This window comes from Eretmochelys imbricata, chromosome 10 (assembly GCF_965152235.1).
Source record: "Eretmochelys imbricata isolate rEreImb1 chromosome 10, rEreImb1.hap1, whole genome shotgun sequence".
Classification (NCBI taxonomy): domain Eukaryota; kingdom Metazoa; phylum Chordata; order Testudines; family Cheloniidae; genus Eretmochelys; species Eretmochelys imbricata.
Genome location: NC_135581.1, coordinates 73,527,626 through 73,549,164, shown reverse-complemented (window position 1 = coordinate 73,549,164; position 21,539 = coordinate 73,527,626). Strand labels below are relative to the sequence as shown.

The window sequence follows — 21,539 nt, the reverse complement described above, 5'->3', positions numbered from 1 at the left end:
GTGACAACACTGGGCGAGACAATGCGCTGCAGTGGAATTGCATAAATATGTGCCAGGGTTCAGAGTAGCAGCCGTGTTACTCTGTATCCGCAAAAAGAAAAGGAGTACTTGCGTGGCACCTTAGAGACTAACAAATTTGAGCATAAGCTTTCGGGAGCTACAGCTCACTTCATCGGAGTGTCTTTTTATAAATATGTGCATTTCTCTTAACTGATTACTGTGATCTACAGCAAATGCCAAAAAAACAGCCTGCTCTTACTTTCTCCAGTGTTTTCTTTTCCTGCTTTTACTCACCATCTTTAGCAGCAGGACAGTAACTATAATTTAACAGACAGCAGCAGGTTCTCACTTGCTCATAATAAGTTTAGTCTTATTTTCAATACTTTCAGCATTCTCCATATATTCTACTTCCTTCGTAGATCAGAAGTTTTCTTTCCTGCTGTAAATTTCAAATGCTTGGTGCCAACAACATCACAAAATCTTGTCTAAGCAATCACACGTATGCAGAGAAAAAACTGTTCAGGGCCAGAGCCTCAGCCCCAATACCTCCTCCTTCGTTCTTCTCTGGCATTCATGATATATTGTAGCAAGGAGTTTCACAGGCTTATTATGCATAAAAAGTATTTCTTGTGATCAATTTTAATTTTTTTGCCTTTCAATTTCATTGAATGTCCTCTTGGGTTTTTTCATGTATTAGGAGAAAGAATAAATAGGAGTGTCCTATTTCCCATCTCTATACTATTTATGTTTATACCTACTCAGAGCCTCGCTGAATAGTCCCAATGTTTTCTCTCTCCCCTCATACAGAAGGCTTTCCATGTCTCTAATCATTTCTGTCACCTAGCTTTGAACCCTCTCTATTTCTGCTTTTCTGTTTTGTTTTGAGACAATGTGATCAGAACTCACCATAGTACTTAAGGTCAGAGCACGCCATTAACTGATATAACTAAACATTTTTAGCGTTTTCTCTCCTGTTCTTTAGGTATGCTAGCACTATGTTTGATTTTTGGCCATCTCAACACATTAATTAGTTTTCTTTGAGCTCTCCACTTTTTCCTGGATAGTTACAGTATATTTAGAATATGTACAAGTAGTTGATATTATTCTGATTATTGGAACTGAACATTACTTTGGTTATTAAGTTTCCTTAAAATGCTCGTGAGGGGTTTTGTCAAAAGGCTCATTTGAGAGTTTAGATAAATTATGTAAACTAATTCATCTTTATTCACTATTTTTCTGGGGTGTCGTGAAGCTAAATTCACTAGCATATAGTACTTTGAGACCTTCAGATGGAAGACCTTCTACAAGTGCAAATTGTTAGTAAATAGGTGCAGAGAGTCATGCTAAATTACAATATGATGCACCATCATTGTGGAATGTGTTGCCATATTCATTCTGACTACTCACCCCACTACTGCCACCAGTCCCCATGGAACAACACGATAAACTGAACCTGTAGGCTTACACTGAAACATTACCCAGCAAACTTTAAGAAGTACCCTCAAAAGCAGTAAAAATCAAGTATATGCAATTGAGCACATGAATGCTGCTGTTATACCTTTCATAAATATTCTAATTGTTGTATTCAATTTGCTTATACAATGAAAGTGAAAATAAAGGGTCGGTTTGCTTGCCACCAAGCTTTGTGAACATATGCTTAAGTTAGGATGCTTTCAGCTATGACTAACCACTCCTCAACATTTAGAACAATTCTTATAATAAGTAGCTGAAAAGACCAACAAGTGACAAACAGAGGCTATTAGGAAGATGTTCTTTATTCACATGTCTTAATACTGGTTTCAGTTCAAAGGCAACTCTACTGAAGCCTAACCTAGTGCAACTTTACACATTCCAGCTCCCTCAACGTGAAAGCTGAAATAGTTTAGCCCCTGTCTATATAAAGAATTTCCCCACGATTTCTGCCGTTGGTGGCAGGCATTAGCATAGCTGCACCAGTGTAAAGCCCTAGGAGACAGAGGGGACAGTGCTTTAAGTTCACCTAAACTGGTTCCAAGCAAAGGTAAGTTACGCTTGTACAAACAGCGGCTAGGAACCACGTGCTAGGTATGTAATGTTAATAGCAAGGTTTACCATGAAAGAGTGTACCCATTGTTCTATAAAAATGTGTTTTAAATACCACTGTCCCTTTTCTTTCCTCCACCAGCTGCATGTGTTTCAAGGATCACAGGATCTTCTCCGTCCCAGAAGGTGGAAAAAACGCACTCGTGATGAAATGTTCTCTGAGCTCATGCTGTCCTCCCACACTGACAGAGCACAAACGAATGCGTGGAGGCTAATAATGTCAGAGTTCAGGAAAGCTCAAAATGACCAGGAGAAGTGGTGGGCTGAAAAGAGGGCTGAAGCTGAAAGGTGGTGGCAGCGTGATGAGAGGAGGCAGGATTCAATGCCAAGGCTCCTGGAGGATCAAACTAATATGCTCCAGCATACGGCTGAGCTGCAGGAAAGGCAGCAGGAGCATAGACCACCGCTACAGCCCCTGTGTGACCAACCGCCCTCCTCCCCAAGTTCCATAGCTTCCTCACCCAAATGCCCAAGAACGCAGTGGTGGGGCCTCCAGCCACTCCACCCCATAGGACTGCCCAAGCAACAGAAGGCTAGCATTCAATAAGTTTTATAATTTTAAAATGCTGTGTGGCCTTGTCCTTCCCTCCTCCACCACCCCTCCTGGTGCTACCCACCTCCACCACTCCTCTTGGGCTACCTTGGCAGTTATCCCCCTATTTGTGTGATGAATTAATAAAGAATACATGAATGTGAAGCAACAATGACTTTATTGCCTCTGCAAGCGGTGATCGAAGGGAGGCGGGGAGGGTGGTTAGCTTACAGGGAAGTAGAGCGAATCAAGGGTGGTGGGGGGTTCCATCACGGAGAAACAAACAGAACTTTCACACCGTAGCCTGGCCAATCATGAAACTGGTTTTCAAAGCTTCTCTGATGTGCACCGCGCCCTCCTGACAACTTCTAACCGCCCTGGTGTCCGGCTGCGCGTAACCAGTGGCCAGGCGATTTGCCTCAACCTCCCACCCCGCCATAAACGTCTCCCCCTTACTCTCACAGATATTGTGGCGCACACAGCAAGCAGTAATAACGGTGGAAATATTGGTTTCGCTGAGGTCTAACCGAGTCAGTAAACTGCGCCAGCGCGCTTTTAAACGTCCAAATGCACATTCTACCACCATTCTGCACTCGCTCAGCCTGTAGTTGAACAGCTCCTGACTACTGTCCAGGCTGCCTGTGTATGGCTTCATGAGCCATGGCATTAAGGCGTAGGCTGGGTCCCCAAGGATAACTATAGGCATTTCAACATCCCCAACAGTTATTTTCTGGTCTGGGAATAAAGTCCCTTCCTGCAGCTTTTAAAACAGACCAGAGTTCCTGAAGATGCAAGTGTCATATACCTTTCCTGGCCATCCCACGTTGTTGTTGGTGAAATGTCCCTTGTGATCCACCAGTGCTTGCAGCACTATTGAAAAGTACCCCTTGCTGTTTATGTACTCACAGGCTTGGTGCTCCGGTGCCAAGATAGGGATATGGGTTCCGTCTATGGCCCCACCACAGTTAGGGAATCCCATTGCAGCAAAGCCATCCACTAGGACCTGCACATTTCCCAGGGTCACTACCCTTGATATCAGCAGATCTTTGATTGCGTTGGCTACTTGCATCACAGCAGCCCCCACAGTAGATTTGCCCACTCCAAATTGATTCCCGACTGACTGGTAGCTGTCTGGTGTTGCAAGCTTCCACAGGGCTATTGCCACTCACTTTTCAACTGTGAGGGCTGCTCTCATCTTGGTATTCATGCATTTCAGGGTAGGGGAAAGCAAGTCAAAGTTCCATGAAAGTGCCCTTACGCATGCGAAAGTTTCGCAGCCACTGGGAATCATCCCAGACCGGCAACTCTATGCGGTCCCACCAGTCTGTGCTTGTTTCCCGGGCCTAGAATCAGTGTTCCACCGCGTGAACCTGCCCCATTAGCACCATGATGCCCACATTGCCAGTGCCCGTGCTCTGAGAGAAGTCTGCGTCCATGTCCTCATCATTCACGTCACCGCGCTGACGTCGCCTACTCGTCCAGTTTCTCTTTGCCAGATTCTGGTGCTGCATATACTGCTGGATAATGTGTGTGGTGTTTAATGTGCTCCTAATTGCCAAAGTGATCTGAGCGGGCTCCATGCTTGCCGTGGTATGGCGTCTGCACAGAAAAAAGGCACAGAACAATTGTCTGATGTTGCTCTGACGGAGGGAGGGGTGACTGACGACATGGCTTACAGAGAATTAAAAACAAAGGGGGTGGCTTTACTTCAAGGAGAAACAAAAACAACTGTCACACAGAATGGCCCCCTCAAGGATTGAACTCAAAACCCTGGGTTTAGCAGGCCAATGCTCAACCTACTGAGCTATCCCTCCCCTGGTATTTCAGGCAGGACTGAATCTCCATTAAACTTTTCAAGGTGCCCCTGACAGACCTCACCGAAACGATTGTCAGCCATTGATTTCACGGACGGAGGGGGGAGCAAATGAATACAAAACAAATCTGGTGTATTTCTTGTTTTGATCCACTCCATCCATCTTTTACATCTTTGGCTGGCAGCAGATGGTGCAGTAGGACTACTAGCCATCCTCATCTCCTGCCTGCTCGGCAGAAGATGGTACAATAGGACTGCCAGCAGGACTAAAGAGAATGACCTGGTCGAGTCACTCCTAATTTAGTCCCTGCGCCCATGTCTGCCCAGGTGCTCCTGACCAACCTTACCGAGGCAGCCAGGAGCACCTTGGACATGACGATGATGGTTATCAGACCTATTGCACCATCTGCTGCCACAAGGCAATGGGTTGTTGCTGTGTAGCAATGCAGTATCGCGTCTGCCAGTACCCAGGAGACGTAGGGTGATAGTGAGCTGAGCGGGCTCCATGCTTGCCATGATATGGCTTCTGCACAGGTAACTCAGGAAAAAAGGCACAAAACGATTTTCTGCCATTGCTTTCACGGAGGGAGGGAGAGCCTGACGACATGTACCCAGAACCACCTGCGACAATGTTTTTGCCCATTAGGCATTGGGATCTCAACCCAGTATTCCAATGGGCGGCGGAGACTGCAGGAACTGTGGGATAGCTACCCACAGTGCAACACTCCGGCAGTCAACTCTAGCCTCGGTACTGTGGAAGCACTCCGCCGAGTTAATGCACTTAGAGCATTTTGTGTGGGGACACACACAATAGACTATATAAAAACGATTTCTAAAAAAACGACTTCTATAAATTTAACCTAATTTTGTAGTGTAGACATACCCGTTATTCTCTTTAATTTTTGCAGCTAATTGATAGACAGACATGACTTAGGGTATGTTAACGTGTGTTAGATATGAAACAGGTCACGTTAGATATATCAGACCTTTCCTATCACTGCTTACAGAACCTCGCTCAAGTATAAATCGTTACCATTATAAGCAAATAATTTGAGAGACAGAAAGCTTTGCATACTTACATTTTAATGGCTTGCTTTTAGTTACTTATCTGGAAACATAGCCTGCCTCAGATAAGCAATCCTAATCAAAAGGATTATGAAAATACTTTTGCAAATTACTGGTAGTCCTTTGTCTGCATTCAAGTTTATCAGTTTATCCTTGAGCTTTCAAATTCAGTTCCTCATGTGATGACTTTATTTTAAACGTTTCGAGGGAAATCTGAGCCCCATTCACTTCAATAGGGTCACGATTTTATCCCTGCAATGTTGGCTGCTTAAATCATTTAACTTTTCTTGTAGAACAGGTGATGCCAATATGAAGCATTGATTTGGATGGGCTTGCAGCCATACCTCCCAGCGCTGTGATTTCTTATCTCATAAGCTAAACAGGGCCAAAATGTGGATAGGAGACCTACAAGAAATACCCCAATGATACAGATATGATCAGGGCCAGCTCTAGGTTTTTTGCCACCCCAAGCAAAAAAAAATTGCCCCCCCCCTTTTTTTGGCATTTACACGTTTGCAATGTTTTTGTTTTGTTTTTTGGCTGTTTACAAATTTTAAAAAAAATGAAAATAGAGAATCTGTAGTTAGTGAAATAAAACAATTTCCTACTAGTGTACTCATTTAATTTTAACAAAATCACAATTACAAACAATTTGGGTTCAACTATACACTGTAATGAAAAACGTTAGTGTCTTCCGATGCACCCAGTTTCTCATAAATTGGGTCTGGGGACCGGGTTCAGTTCTGGCTGGACTGGCACCGCAGAGGTCCACAAGCAGTCCCCGCCGCTCAGGCAGGGCTACAATCTCGCCCGCAAGGTGGGAGCCTGCCCCGGCGCGGGGTGGGGAGCAGCGCCCCCAGCTCCACCCATGCGCGGGGCGGAGGGAGCAGCCAGTGGGCTCAGCTGGTGGGGGGGGGATGGGATGGCTGGAATGCTGCCCTTAGAAATGTGCCACCCCAAGCACGTGCTTGCTTTGCTGGTGCCTAGAGCTGGTCCTGGATATGATTCAGACTATTCTTCCCTCTGTGTCAATACAAACAAGTGTCCCAGGCTGGTGTTACTGGCTACTGCAGGTGCAAATGTGTAGATAAAGTCCTAATCACATATGGTCATTCAAGATTTCATAGGACTTTTTGCAACAGCAGGGGTTTATGTGTTTTTGCCAAATTCCAACTCTGGCAATTACATTTTTTTTTTTCTTCCTAAATTTTTCCTGCAGTTTCAATTGAAAGTAATCTCTCTCTATTATTACATAATTCTTTGAAAAGCACTTTGGGAAACGGTGACATACTGGAATCGTGCACATTATAGTCTTTTGGTTTGGTCCATTCCTCTCTTACCATCACTTTACACTATATTAGGCAGTACGTTAAATGCTAACTGCTTCACCAAAGACAACTCTTGCATGCTGCAATGCTTGAATAAAAACAGATCAACAGACTTCCTTTTATTCATGTTATCTGAAGGAAATCTAGGTTTCTGCAGATGAATGTCATAATATAAAAACTCTAGAGGCAAACACTGAACTTAACAACATTTATTTTACAAAGCTTGTTGTGAGATTTGTTTTTATTTTATTTTTTCTTGTACACAGAGATCCCTGGGTATTTTAAGCCCTGGGCTCTTGCTTTTTTTTTTTTTTTTTAAATAACCGGTCACATATACAATGAGTTACAATAATGAGTACATGATCTGCATACTCATTTGTCTGCAGTCCTGATTGGGGAGAGGAAGGAAGCAGCCCTAGCTACTTGGAGACTCCCTACACAATCTGAAGAATTTGTTTTTCTTTTCACATAAAAGCAGACTAACTCTGGGCAGTAACTGAAGAATCAAATGTTACAGACATCTTAAAATAGTACCTGGTAGTGAAAGTTAGTGGAGAAAAAAAAATATGCACCTGCCTCCAACTTGTGGAGCTATTACTTTCACTTCTTACATTATCTTCTAAAACAGAAGAAGTGCTATATACAAAATTTCTCACCAATACTTTCCACCCTTTCTGCCACACAAAGCAAGACCCAGGACAGCATGCCTCATAGCTGTACCAGCGGGAGGCAGAAAGTCTTATTTATTTCATGATGTTTTTCTAACATCAGGGCTCACAGCAAACTGCACATTCAGACAGTACCCTCACTACACAAATACCACACACAGAGAGCCACCAAAGTCGCTGGGGCACTGCCGAGAAAGAGTAGGCAGCCTCGGTGCCTCCTCCTTTGCCTGCTCTTGCCTCCCAGTTCATATTTGCGTGGAGCTCAGCAGAGGACGTCTGGTAAGGCTGCACCACAGAGGGGAGAGAACAGACTAATGCGAGGTACCAAGGGGAAGGAGGAGATGCTCGGAGGACTCAGGGGCTATTGGCCAAGCTAAGAGTGAGTAGGACAGGAGCTACTGGAGGGAGCTATGGAGAGGTCAGGAGTTAATAGGGAAACAGAATGTGAGTGGGGATGATGGGGGGTTTGAATGGGTTGAATGAGGCTCAGGAACCAATAGAAAGACAGGGTGGGAACTGGAACTGATGCATGGAAGGGGCTAATAGGGCTAACTCCTCCAGGTTCACACCAATAACTACCTCCAGCTCCTTCCTGCACGGCAACTGCACCTCCTTTAGACCTTAATTTACCTGCCATGATGCCAACCTCTCCCTTTAATTCTGAGAAGTGCCAGGAATAAGGACCTGCCTTCTCACAACTGCCCAGGGGAACCAACCCTGTGAGGGAAATCAGTGATTTGTTTCCACTGGAGGTCAAATGAGTTGTTGCCTTTCATCAGCCCTCACTGCGCAAAGCTTAAAAAAGAAGAAGTTTGTGCCTAAGTGCAAACTGTTTTGTACTATACAAATTAAATCATTAAATAACTTGCATACGATGTCACATGGAACTCCTTGAAACTTGGCAGCTATGCACTCTAGCAAGAGAAATCTATAAAAACATCTCTTAAAATTATTATTAGAGGATGCACAAATGGTACAAGAAAGATGGAAATATGTTCAAAATAGAAGGTAGGGAGATGAAACGGGGAATATAAGTCTAAAAAGGAAAAAAGTCAAAAGGGCTTACGTAGGCATCACATGTTTTAGCCATAAAATAGCGAAGGTGTCAACTGTGTGACCCTGTAATATGTTTTTGTTAAGCAAGATTCTCAACAGTAAATATTAACAGGACCTCTATGATCAGCATCATACAGCAGGAATGGCATCATACAACTGCCAGTTACAATCTAACCTTGCCTTGAACAGGTCCAAAAACTCCACTAAGCAAACTGTTCTGCAGCCCAGTTTTCCTTATCCCAAAGTGCTCCATTTCCCAGCATCCAGGCAGCAAGGTCTAGGGAACAGAGTTATAAAGAGCAAGGAACTAAGTCAGGGATTGGCAACCTTTGGCACATGGCCTGCCAGGGAAAGCCACTGGCAGGCTAGGCTGGTTTGTTTACCGGCAGCGTCTGCAGGTTCAGCCGATCGCAGCTCCCACTGGCAGCAGTTTGCTGTCCCCAGCCAATGGGGGCTGCGGGAAGCGGCGGGGGCCGAGGGATGTGCTGGCCGGGGACATATGTCAAAATGCATATTGGAGCTCACCTTATCCACATCTGAAATTAATTTTACATTATCTGCTTAGCATTGTCACTGCAGTTTCTCCGAAAGCCCAATTCAACAGTACGGATCTATGTTCACCATAGCTTCAAGACATCGTAGCTACTAATAATCTAGCCACACCAGTCCCAAAGGCAGGGACACTTGATTTTTTAAATTAGGTTGCTGCCACTTTTATTTCCTTTAGTGTCTGGAATACAGTACTTGATGATTCAGAGTCTGAATTTCACTTTCAGATCTTTTTAGGCATCTGGTTCTCATTTCCGTCTCAGGACTAACAGTGTATTTCCTACTAACAAGAATTTACTAACAAGATTATTAACCAGGAATTTGTGTACAGTTTTTGTGGGGGATATAGGAAGGATATTGTAAGACACAGCATTATTCCATCTAAATCCCAAGGAAACTGAACAATCTTCTCTCCCAGTAAGGATGGTCTCTCCAGACAAGTTCTGATGGACATTTGTAGAGCACTGCGTAGTGAACTCAGAACTACCTCTGTCCACACTGTACTTATTGTAAAAAGAAAAGGAGGGCACCTTAGAGACTAACCAATTTACTTGAGCATAAGCTTTCATGAGCTACAGCTCACTGCATCCGATGAAATGAGCTGTAGCTCACGAAAGCTTATGCTCAAATAAATTGGTTAGTCTCTAAGGTGCCACAAGTCCTCCTTTTCTTTTTGTGAATACAGACTAACACGGCTGCTACTCTGAAACTGTACTTATTGTGCGGACTTACTCATGGGTTTTAAGGTCAGAAAGGATCATTCCAATCATCTAGTCTGACCTCCTACCTAACATAAGACAAACACAGAATTTTACCCAGTGATTCATGCTTCATTACCCTCATTGTTAAAATTTTGTATCTTATTTCCAGTTTGAACTTTGCTAGCTTCAACTTCCATCCATTGGATCTTGTTATGTCTTTGTATGCTAGTGTAAGCAGGGGAATAGTCCCGCTATTGTGGGGAACTTTCCTGGCTTCTGCACTACCCTGGTGAAGTGGGCTAGCGAAAGGATCTGAGTCCTCGCTCCCACTTCCTTTACCCAGTGGCCTCCCTGACCTTGAGGACTCCCCTTCCACTCTCCTGTCTGGCAGAGTCCTTGTAACCCCAAAAAGGCTGGGTCCAGGATTCCTGGGGGGCTCGACCCCCAACCCTGCTGTGGTCACCTAGGACAAGGGCTAGGGTGTCCCCACTCTGGGGTACTCTCTCTGCACTGGGCACTTCTCTGACCCCCACTGACCATTACATACAAGTTAAAGCAAATGCAAGTTATTTAATCAACAATTAATTTTAAAAAGAATAAGGAAAGATGGGAAAGGTTAAAGGAAACCCATCACTCCGTTCTGTGGCAGGGAGCATCACAAACAATGTCTCTGGAACGTCAGGGCAGTTCACAGTCTGTTCCTTGTAAGTCCCAGGCCTTCTTCTCCGGCCCTGGCTGTGCTGCAGGGATGCTGTGGGTTGGACACTTGCTCTGGTGGTGGCCACACGCTCTCAGGCTCTAAGTGGTAGGACCCTTCTTCCCAGTGTTGCCCCTGACCTGTCAGGGTTACGATCCAAGCCTGGCCTGCAGAGCCCCTTGGCTGAGGCGTCTCCCTGTGCTGGGCCCGCTGCCCAGGGTCCCCCTCGGTCTCTCCAGCTGCTCACAGCACCCAGCTCCGGTCTGCTCCAGCCGCACCACTCTGTCTCTGCACTGCTGCTGCTCTGCCTCCAGCTCCCTGGGCTGCTTCTCTGGCCCCTCTGGCTCTGGTTGCTGCAGCTCTGCTCCCAGGCAGGTCTGCTCTGCAGGCTGCTTCTGTGACTCTGCTCCCAGCACTGACCTGCTTCCTGGGCTGCTTTTCTGGCCCCTCTGGCTCTGGTTGCTGCAGCTCTGTTCCCAGGGCAAGTCTGCTCTCTCTGGGCTGAGCCTCTAGCTTTGGGGCTGCAGCTCTGCTCCCAGGACAGGGTCTGCTCTCTCTGGGCTGCTTTTCTGGTCCCTCTAGATCTGGCCCAGCTCTGCTCCCCAGCTTAGCTCAGGCCCCTGCTTTCTCCTTAGCTTAGCCCCACTCTGTCTGACCCAGGCAAATCCAGCTCACACGGAGGATGGGACCTCCCTGGCCTCCTGACTCCCTGATTAGCCTGCCCACCCTGTCATTCAGGCTGACCTAGAGCATTGGCCTCTCCCCATTGTTCCTGGGGACTGCCAGTCCCCGGGTCCTGGTTTCCCATCGACCCTTCCCCCTTTTTAGTACTGGGAGCTAGCAACTAAAACACCCCCACTGAATGTTAGTAAGGGGGCAACAGTCCCCTTACACTAGATTAAAGAGCCCGCTAATATCAGATCTCTTCTTCCTGAACTGGTAGTTCTAGATCATAATTAAGTCATCTCAAATTTCTTTTTAATAAACTAAATAGTTTAAATGAGTTCCTTTAATCTCTCACTGTAAAATTCAGAGATTTCATGGCTAGAAGGGTAGTCTAGTCTGACCGCCTGTATAACACATACTGTAGAACAGGGATCAGCAACCTTTGGCACATGGCCTGCCAGGGAAATCTGCTGTGGGGTCAGGACGGTTTGTTCACCTGCCGCGTCTGCAGGTTTGGCCCATCACAGCTCTCACCGACCGCGGTTCGCCGTGCCAGGCCAATGGGGGCTGCAGGAAGGGCGGCCAGCACATCCCTTGGCCCACGCCACTTCTCGCAGCCTGCATTGGCCTGGAGCGGCAAACTGCAGCCAGTGGGAGCTGCGTTCAGCCAAACCTGCAGATGCTGCAGGTTAACAAACCGGCCCAGCCTGCCAGGGGCTTTCCCTGATGGGCTGCGTGCCAAAGGTTATCAATCCCTGCCATAGAACTTTCCCAACAAAATTCCTAGGGATCTCTTTTAGAAAAACATCCAATCTTGATATTAAAAATTGCCAGTGATGGAGAATCTACCATGACCCTTGGTAAATTGTTCCAATGGTTAATTACTGCCACTGTTAGAAATTTACACCTCATTGCTAGTCTGAAATTGTTTAGCTTCAGCTTTCTACTAGATTGAAGAGCCAATTTTAAAATATTTGTTCTCCATGTAGACATCGATAGACTAATCAAGTCACCCCTTAACCTTCTCTTTATTAAAATAAATAAATTGAGCTCTTTGAGTCTATAACTAAAAAGCATGTTTTCTAATCCTTTGTAATCATTCTTGTGGCTCTTCTCTGACCCCACTTCAGTCTATCAACATCCTTCTTGAATTCTGGACACCAGAACTGAACACAGTATTCCTGCAGTGGTCGCACCTATGTCAAATACAGAGGTAAGAAAAACCCAGAATCATAGAAATGTAGGGCTGAAAGGGACCTTGAGAAGTCATTTAGTCCAGCCTTCTGCACTGAGGCAGAACCAAGTAAACCTCTCTACTTCTACTCAAGATTCCCATGTTTATGCATCCAAGGATGACATTAGTCTTTTTGGCCACGGCATCCTCCACCACTCGCCCCAAATATTTTTGAGAGTCACTGTTTTCCATCCTGTAAATATAGCCTACATTTTTGGATAATAAAAGTATACATTTTCTTTGCTTTACTAAAATGCATATTAGGTGCTTGGAATTGTTTGTGAGGCATGTGATTCAGATCATAAATCATTGTTGTAGTAATGTCTCCTTCTAGATTTCAACTGTTGGACAATAAGAATAGCACCCCAAAAACAACAAGTAATTATGGAGGCCAGCTCTAACTAGTGATTTGTCAGGAAGGATGGTCTTGCCACTGGACTGGAAATCAGTAGACATGGCTTATGGGACAAAATGCAGAACATAAATCCATGCTTAAGTCAATTCTCACTTCAACTTTGTAGCCCAACTTTAAAGCTGTGATATCCATCAAAAACAAGCAGCAACCCTACACGGCAACAAGCTACCCTGCTGTCTCAAAGCTAATCAGAAGCGACCACTTCCAGCTCCATACCAGTATAATGCAACTAGGAAGTGATTTCAAGCTAACTTTATGCAAATCCAGCGTCGTAGGGGCGAAACAGGCAGTCAATTGAAAAGCATCGTAAGTGGCGTCATAAGTCAGAGGACTCCCTGTATATAACTAACATCCCACATGAGAAAGGGGAGTCTTTCCAAGAGTCAGAGAAGGCCAGGGCAAATGTCCAGGGTGTAGCAAGAAGGGCCACAGGAGCTTGGAAGAGGGGCAGGCCTGATGACTCAAGAGGGATCCTGGAGCCATGTCAGAGCTCTTGACACGGGAGGTGCAGAGAGGCAAAAATGAAGGTGAAAATGGAAGAAATTGAGCAAATATTCTACTGCCGGCATGTGTTGCAGAGTGCAGGGATGGAGACAGGGCAATATGGGAGATGAAGAGAGCTCCAAAACTGCCTAGTAAGCATGACATAGCCTCATTCAGAGGTATAACCAAGGGTGATCAAAGCGCATCCAAGAAGCCAAATAAGTCTTACAAACTATCCTCTCCCTGTAGTTACAAAGTAAAAACAGAGCTTAACTGGGGGGAAAAAAGTCTATTAATCTACCATTCAATCACACTACTTCCTTGTACTTATATTTATTTATTTCTCAATGTCAAAGCTTGGGTATTGGAAGTTTAAACCTAAACCTTTAATGGATTTAATTATCTTCTAACCTCTCGTGTTTTGCTCATGCATATAAGAACTATCCCCACTCCAGCTGTCCATATCTACACTTCTAGGTACAGACAAGAGCCAACAAGTTTTTATATGTATTTTTCTTAATTTATTGAAGCATTTTGGATACAGATCAACTTTCCTTGCTTAGTGTTTATTCAAATGTGACCAGTCTTGAAATAGGAATAGCATAACTTTAATAAACAGATTAGGAAGTAGTCTGTCACTATAGACTCTGTACCAAGCAGAAAATGTTTATTCCTTCCCAAATTTGGTCTGATTAGTGCCACAGGATGGATTAACTTTCAACTAACGTTATTGTGAGATGTGCAGGGTTGCATGGACCATATCAGGCCCTAGGACATTTAAACATGAGAAAATGGCTGCCCGTTTCTGAATTGCTAAGGACAGGGCTTGTTCCAAAGTCCAAGAAAGTCACAGGGAGTCTTTGAATCAGGGCCTTAGAGGACGATTAAAAAAAAATGACATGCAGTGCGTTAGTTAGTTAATACAAGAGAATTAGTGCTTCCTACATCAATGCAGTTATCAACCAACACCCTTACCTCCCAAGAAAATGCTGAGGGAACTAGTATTCCCTGAATGTTAGCAAATCTAGATCTGGAGAGCTAATTCCAAAGGCTGCAACAACAAAATTCTTGCAGCTGGGTGTGTCCCTACCTGTGTGTGGGCTGGAAGGGGGCTTGAGAGCCTGTCACAGCAACACAGTGTAAAGATAACCCAAGCTGGCGGGTCAGGTGACCTCAGTGGTACCCCAGTTCCAAGTGAGACCCTAAAACAATCCTTCCTCGCCTATAATATCTATAGATATTTTTTAAAAATTAAAATAAAAAGTAAAATCACACTATGTATTTTTGCACCCTGATCACTTAATAATTGTTATTTAACTAGTGACAAAACAATGGATTATTTCACAATTTAAGGACACACACACACACTTAATTGTTTTAAGTTTCGCTATTCCTTATAAGCTTTAAAAAATTAAATCTGTGGATATTTAACACTGTAACCTCAACTTCCTAGATTTATTATGGACAAATCAAAACCTGTTAACTTCACTTGAGGGTAATTGTGTATCTTGATGTGATCAGTCCACTGTAGCTGGCATTGACAGATATACAAAGCAATATTCTTCTCTAAGACATCTCAGTGGTACACCACAGCACATAGGCATAAATCTCCTCCAACATTTCAGGAATGTTTCAGAAATGTTCATTGTCATTTCCATTTTACATGATATGTTACTCCTCAGCTGTGCCACTTTCACAGTTTAAAAAAAAAAAAAGTAAAAATTCCCAGAATTTGATATATGGGTTTTAAAAATTGACTTAAACTGGTAACTTTTTAAAGATAGCTTTGTTCGATGGTTATAAAAACTTTTTTGAGAGAGGACTAATAATTCCAGGACATAATCAAAGTAATAGTAAAGACTTGCTTTATATCAGTGCAGTGTGTATACGTGAAGGGTTAGCCCCAGTGTAACTCCATCTACGTAGTAACACCTGTGCTCAACACTGTTCACCATATCAATGGTAGACAAGGCCTCAGTTTTTGTTGTTTTTTAAAATGAGGGTTTTTCTCATTAAGATTTAGTTAACTGCAAAAATGCAGTAGTTAGCATTAAAAGCTAAATAATGTGACCATCCTAATAAATTTTGATGCGTGCGTATCGTACACGTCCAAGGTACTTTTCATATCTTTCGGCATGATGGCCGCAGTCCTCATGCAAGGCAGCTGCCACGTTGAAGGCAATGAAAATGTAGTTTGTACAGGGAATGCAGGATCAAATGTCTTATTTTACCTCTGTTATTTTATTTTAAATTACATCAATGTAGATAATAAAACAAAACTGGGTGACTAGGCAACAAAATGGCAGATGAAATTCAATGTTGATAAATGCAAAGTAATGCATATTGGCAAACAGAATCCCTACTATACATATAAAATGTCTAAATTAGCTGTTACTACTCAAGAAAGAGAACTTGGAATCACTGTGGATAGTTCTCTGAAAACATCCACTCAGTGTGCAGCAGCAGTCAAAAAAGCTAACAGAATGTTGGGAATCATTAAGAAAGGGATAGATAATAAGACAGAAAATATCATATCACCTCTATATAAATCTATTGTACGTCCAAATCTTGAATACTGTGTGTAGATGTGGTCGCCCCACCTCAAAAAAGATATTTTGGAATTGGAAAAGGTTCAGAAAAGGGCAACAAAAATTATTAGGGATATGGAATGGTTGCCGTATGAGGAGAGATTAATAAGATTGGGACTTTTCAGTTCGGAAAAGAGACGACTAAGGGGAGATATGATAAAGGTCTATAAAATCATGACTGGTGTGGAGAAAGTAAATGAGGAAGGGTTATTTACTCCTTGTCATAACACAAAGACTATGGTCACCAAATGAAATTAATAGGCAGCAGGTTTAAAACAAACAAAAGGAAGTATTTCTTTACACAATGCAGTGTCAACCTGTGAAACTCTCTGCCAGAGGATGTCGTGAAGGTCAAGACTATGGCAGGGTTAAAAAAAAACTAGATAAATTCAGGAAGATAGCCATTGATGGACCTATTTGCCAGGATGGGCAGGGATGGTTTCCCTAGCCTCTGTTTGCCAGAAGCTGTGAATGGGTGACAGGGGATGGATCACTTGATTAACTGTTCTGCTCATTCCCTCTGGGGCATGTGGCATTAGCCACTGTCGGAAGACAAGATACTGGGCTAAATGGACCTTTGGTCTGACCCAGTATGGCCGTTCTTATGTAAAACACTTCTTTAGTCTTTGTTTTGTTTATAGACAATTTTAAATCAGTTTCTCTTTCTGTTCATGTACTAAGGCCCGATCCTGCAGAGACTGATGCCTAGTGCGTACTTTTAAGTTTTGCTGGCATAGCTATGTCGGTTGCAGGCGTGAGTATTTTCCAGCACAGCTATACCAGCAAAAGCCCTAGCAGTCATACCAGCAAAAAAGCTTATTTTGCTTTGGCAACTTTTGGTAGTAGAAGCTGCATCTAACTAGGATAATTTGCCAGTACAGCTATAGACATGGCCTTATGCACATGCCTAGCTTCACCCAGGTGAGAAGTTCTACAGATCTGGGTTCTCAACACTGCAGGGGGTTATTTAAATCCCCAGCTCCTGAAGAAGGAAATCAGAATGTTTTTTTCACAGAAAATGTTAATTTCCCAGAAAAACAGTTTCTCTGTGACTATTATGCAGCAGTGAAGAATAGGAGACAATGAGAGCATTGAGAGGTGGCAGCATATTTCCTGTAGGTCTGAGGAAAACAGGAGCAATTTTCCACTCAAAGGCAAAAAAAAGGAACAGAGGAAATTAAGAGCATTTTAGAATGTTTCATCCTCCTCCGGTAAACCATGCCTCCCTCTGATCCACAAAAGCAGATGATTAGACAAAGCTGCTGCCAAGAAAGTGGCTGTGTGACTGCACATGGTACTGAAGAACAAGAATCTGGAGTCTGCTCCCAAACTTACCTTGCCACACAAGAATAAGAAGCTGAGACTGATAAAGCCTGACATCCTAGTAACAGACCAATAATTCAACAGATTGCACTAAAGTTATGACATACAGAAGGCCTGAAGGGATGGTACCACCCTGCCAACACTTACTGCATAGCCACTGGTGCAAAACTTCAGATGCTTCTAAGAAGCTACTTTTAAGGGGAAGAGGGAAATAAATCAGCTAGGAGTAGACTAAAACTACAGCATTATACACAAGTAGCACTGTTGGAAAAACGCTGAAAAAATGTAATACTTAGTAGCAACAAGCTTTCCTCCATAACCACCCTTTATGCCTAGTAGACATTAAAAGCCTGATCTTATTTACACTGAAGACAAGGACACATTCCCATTGACTTTAGTGTTCAAACCCTAAAGCAGTAATCTCATGAGGAGCAAAAAGAAAAGGAGTACTAGTGGCACCTTAGAGACTAACCAATTTATTTGAGCATAAGCTTTCGTGAGCTACAGCTCACTTCATCGGATGCAGTGAGCTGTAGCTCACGAAAGCTTATGCTCAAATAAATTGGTTAGTCTCTAAGGTGCCACTAGTACTCCTTTTCTTTTTGCAAATACAGACTAACATGGCTGTTACTCTGAAACCTCTCATGAGGAGCATTACTTGCCTGAGCAAGTTGACTGGGTAATTATCTGGGCAGCATTCAAGTAAGGGAAATTTCATTTGCTCCAATCCCTTAGACAGAGACAAACACCTACCAGATCTCTATCAAGCATTCTTACAACTACAACACCCACCTGCTGAAGTGAAGAAACAGATTGAAAGAGCCAGAAGGGTACCCAGAGGTCACCTACTACAGGACAGAACAAAGAAAACAACAGAACACCACTAGCTGTCACCTTCAGCCCCCAACTAAAACCTCTCCAGCACATCATCAAAGATCTACAACCTGTCCTGAAAAATGAACCCTCACTCTCACAGATCTTGGGAGACAGACCAGTCCTCGCTTACAGACAGCCCCCCAACCTGCAGATTATAGATACTTATTATATGTTCCATTCTGTGCATCCAATGAAGTGGGCTGTAACCCATGAAAGCTTATGCTCAAATAAATGTGTTAATCTCTAAGATACCACAAGTACTCCTGTTCTGTTTACCAATTAGTTCATGGGTGGGAAGGGAGATGCCGTGTTTGCCAGCTGTGTGTCCAATATCCACAACTGCATGGTTTGCTTAAACAAATACAATCTGATTATTACATTTGTCACTTTAACATTTACACTTCAACTCAGTCATCATCACTTGGCTTTCAAATGTTGCTCCAGCCATATAGATTTCACAACAGTCACAGCGAAGCCTGTAATCCGAGTATAGCCATTGGTTTTCCGCTTACGTGTTCCTAAGCAAATCAATCACCAAACCTGTTGTTTGAAAAGGATCTGATGGGGTTTTTGATACGTGGAGGGACAAGAGGAAGCCAGTGTCCTGGTTTAATAACCAAGTACAAGTGAATAGCTGTGCTGGTGCGCTGAACGTGTGAGAGTCCCAGGGAAATCAAACAGAGGGAAATCCCATCCCTTACAGAAGAGGACCCGGGGTCTCCCCCCTTCACTACAACTCCCACTGTCTGTCTCGAGACCAGAAGCAGTCACTAAAGGGGGCAGGGGGCAAACTTTACAGTTAGAAGCAGCACTATGCACCTTGCTTCTGCCACCTCCTGGCCCCACCACACCCATCCCTACGCACATCCCTCCACCTTCCTCCAGTGCACCTCATGCCATTACTCCCCACCTTCCTCTCAAGTACACCCAGTGCCCACTCCTCCTCACTCCCTCATCTCCTACAGTGCCCCCTCCCCCAATGCACACAGTGCCCACTCCCTCATCTCCCCCCCAATGCCCTCTCCCCCACCTTCCTCCCACGTAAACCCAGTGCCCACCCCACCTTGCCCAATGCACCCAGAGCCCACCCTGACCCCACCTCCCCTCAAAGCGCCCAGTGCCCACTCTCCCCCCACAGCACCCAGAGCCCACCCTCCCTCAAAGCCCCCAGTGCCCACCCTCCCTCCACCTTCACTCAAAGCCCCCACCACCCCTCAAAGCGCCCAGAGCTCACAGCGCCCAGAGCTCACCGTCCGCCCAACCGCCGCCCACAGCACCCAGTGCCCACTGTCCGCCCCACCCTCCCCCAAGCACCCAGTGCCCACCCTCCCCCAGCACCCCTCAAAGCCCCCAGTGCCCACCCTCCCCCCACCTTCACTCAAAGCCCCCACCGCCCCTCAAAGCGCCCAGAGCTCACCATCCGCCCCACCGCCCCCCACAGCACCCAGCGCCCACCCTCCCTCCATTGCCCCCCCACAGCGCCCAGTGCCCACCCTCCCCCAGCACCCAGTTGCCTACCCTCCCCCCACCGCACCCAGAGCCCACAGCACCCACCCTCCCCCCACCGCACCCAGAGCCCGCCCCCCCCAGCACCCACCCTCCCCCCACCGCACCCAGAGCCCACCGTCCGCCCCACCCCAGCACCCAGGTGCCCAGCCCTCCGCCCCCTCCACTCGCCTCGTTTCCCTCGGTCAGTGCACCCCAGAGTCCCTCTTCCCCGCCCCCGGGTCTGGCCTTCAACTTCACGGGGCAGGGGCCGGGGCAGGGGCCCCCTCGCGTGTCCCTGCCCCCGCCCGAGGCAGCGGCTCTCACCTGCCGGGGTGTCCCGGGCTCCGCTCCCCCGGCGGCTCCGGCTGCAGCTTCCTCGCCCCCGCCGCCGCCACTCGCAGGGGAGGAGCCCCGCCAGCGCCGCGGCTTCCAGGAGCCTCAGCCCTGAGTTAGGGGGAAGCGCCGCCGCCGGAGCGTCCCGCCGAGCAGGGAAATCCCACTGCAGCCGGCAGGCACCGGCCGGGAAATCCCACTCCGGGCTCGACGCTTCCCGGCTTACCTGTAGGGCGGGCGGGGGCGTCTGGCGGGTCGGGAAAGGGTGATCCAAATAAAGGGGATCAAGCCGATTCCGAAGCCACCAGTGGTGGACAGGCAGTGACCGCGGGGGGGGAGTTGGTGCCAAGCAGCCCCTGAGGGTTATAATTCGGCTTGGCAGAATTCAAGCTTTATTTTTATCTCATTTCTAAAGGATCACATCGATGTTTGTGTTTAAGCATTGTTTACTGCTTTTTTTCCTTTTTTTTTTTCCGTTTAAAATGTTGCAGGAAATGGGGCGGGGTGGGGGCGGTCAGACAATAATTAGTTAATGACAGGCGTTGCGATTCATGAAGACGGCGCTTTATAACTCTTAACGCACAACTTGTCATCGCCACGTGCCAAAATATACAGTGAAGATCCTTAAATCAAATTCTTAGAAATTCTCAAGCCGCATTTTTCCTCCTTTGCCGGACAATCTGTACATTTCTGTTATCATCGATGGAAATAACTTTTTTATTTTTTTTTGGTTTGCGTGCCTAGGGTGAGATCTACTTTTATGGACATTTGCTGATAAAAATCTCCTTCCAACTAATGCTGGTAAAATAAAATAATTTAGCAATATCATTATAAAGATCACTAACGAAAAACGTTAACAAACACTAATGTGACCTCAACACATATCAAAGTTAGTAAGTTTTGGTTTTTAAAAAAGCCACCCTTGTTTCTAATAGTTGTTGTAAAAATAGACAAGTGCAACCCTGCATAGCATTTCTGTCCTATTCTTCAGGCCTCAGGGTGCATCTACACTATGGCCCCTACAGAACTATAGCTGTTGCTGTTGTGCCATTGTGTAGACACTTCCTAAGTCGATGGAAGGGGTTTTTCCATCAAGGTAATGAGCCCATTTCTCCGAGAGGCAGTAGCTAGGTCAGGGGCAGGCAAACTTTTTGGCCCGAGGGCCACATCAGTTTCCAAAATTGTATGCAGGGCCGGTTAGGGGAGGCTGTGCGTCCCCAAACAGCCAGGTGTGGCCCAGCCCCTGCCCCCATCTGACCTCCCCCCCCCCCCGCTTTTTGCCCCCTGAGGGCCCTCCCGGGACTCCTGCCCCATCCAACCACTCTGTTCCCTGTCCCCATGACCACCCCTGGAACCCCTGCCCCTGACTGCTCCCCGCCACCCCATCCAACCCCCTCTCTCATTCCTGACTGCCCCCTCAGGACTCCTGCCCCATCCAACCACCCCTTCTCCCTGTCCCCTGACCATCCCCGGAACCTCTGCCCCTGACTGCCCCCCTGCTGCCCCATCCAATCCCCCCCTCCTTCCTGACTGCCCCCCAGGACCCTTGCCCCCATTCAACCCCCCTGTTCCCCGTCCTCTGACCCCCCCGCCCTGTATCCACACCCTCACCCCCTGACCACCATCCCAAACTCCCCGTCCT

General features: G+C 45.8%; 1 protein-coding gene across 2 annotated transcripts in view; it reads right to left on the bottom strand.

Annotated features, from left to right (window-relative positions):
- The window catches only part of MCTP2 (multiple C2 and transmembrane domain containing 2), a 161,894-nt gene extending 141,985 nt beyond the window's left edge, over positions 1–19,909 (bottom strand). For both annotated transcript variants that reach the window (XM_077828640.1, XM_077828639.1), the window contains exon 1: positions 19,889–19,909. The gene's annotated coding sequence lies outside the window, so the exon portion shown is untranslated. The remainder of the gene's footprint in view (positions 1–19,888) is intronic.
- Positions 19,910–21,539: the final 1,630 nt, after the last annotated feature.